Raw genomic sequence first — 891 nt, 5'->3', positions numbered from 1 at the left:
AGGTAACCCTCTTCGCTGTCCACTACACCTCCAATTTGGGTGTCATCTGCAAACTTACTAACTATACCTCTTATGCTCACATCCAAATCATTTATATAAATTGACGACAAGTAGAGGGCCCAGCACCGATCCTTGTGGCACTCCACTGGTCACAAGCCTCCAGTCTGAAAAACAACCCTCCACCACCACCCTCCGTCTTCTACCTTTGAGCCAGTTCTGTATCCAAATGGCAACCTTTTCCTCCCTCGCCTGAGGCGTGTTGACCCTCAGGTTAAACCACCAGCAGTTGTCGGTCTCTCATGGGCGAGTACCCTGATGATCCTGGAAGGACTATGGTGACTTTGCTTATTCTATCATGGATCTGGGCATCACTGGCTGAATATTGCCCTTTGAGAAGGTGGGGGTGAGCTGCCTTCTTGAACCGCTGCAGTCAGTGTGCTGTGGGTAGACTCACTATGCTGTTACGGAAAGGGACTCAATACTGTATGCTGAAAAAAGGTTTCAGTTTCAAAACTTTTGATTTTAACTTGTTGGAGAGGTGCGGGTGGGTCATAATTATACCAGCATATAAAACAGAAATAAAACTGAGGCCTGATGTGAAAAGAGGATGTCAGCTTGCCAGCCCTGGTTATACATTATCACCAACAGCGATTCTCCTCTGTACAATTCTAAAGCTCAAAACTGGGACGCCAGTGATATCAGAATGGGGGCTGAATCTGGTCTGTCTGAATCAGACACCTTTGACAGAGGGAAAGATCAAACTAGAGAAGTGCCAAGTCTATTTGGGAAGCAGCTGACAATGAGATACTTACTACCTTTTCAGATAAGGTGGTATGTTGTGGTTCTGTTCGCCGAGCTGGGAATTTGTGTTACAGACGTTTCGTCCCCTGT

General features: G+C 46.5%; 1 protein-coding gene across 1 annotated transcript in view; it reads right to left on the bottom strand.

Moving 5' to 3' along the window:
• The window catches only part of LOC122564622 (endophilin-B2-like), a 92506-nt gene that overhangs the window by 2326 nt on the left and 89289 nt on the right, over nucleotides 1–891 (bottom strand). The gene's annotated exons all lie outside the window — the stretch shown is intronic.

The sequence above is a fragment of the Chiloscyllium plagiosum genome, chromosome 30 (assembly GCF_004010195.1).
Source record: "Chiloscyllium plagiosum isolate BGI_BamShark_2017 chromosome 30, ASM401019v2, whole genome shotgun sequence".
Lineage (NCBI taxonomy): Eukaryota > Metazoa > Chordata > Chondrichthyes > Orectolobiformes > Hemiscylliidae > Chiloscyllium > Chiloscyllium plagiosum.
Note: the sequence above shows the minus strand (reverse complement) of the source record. Positions and strands in the feature narration are given on the sequence as shown.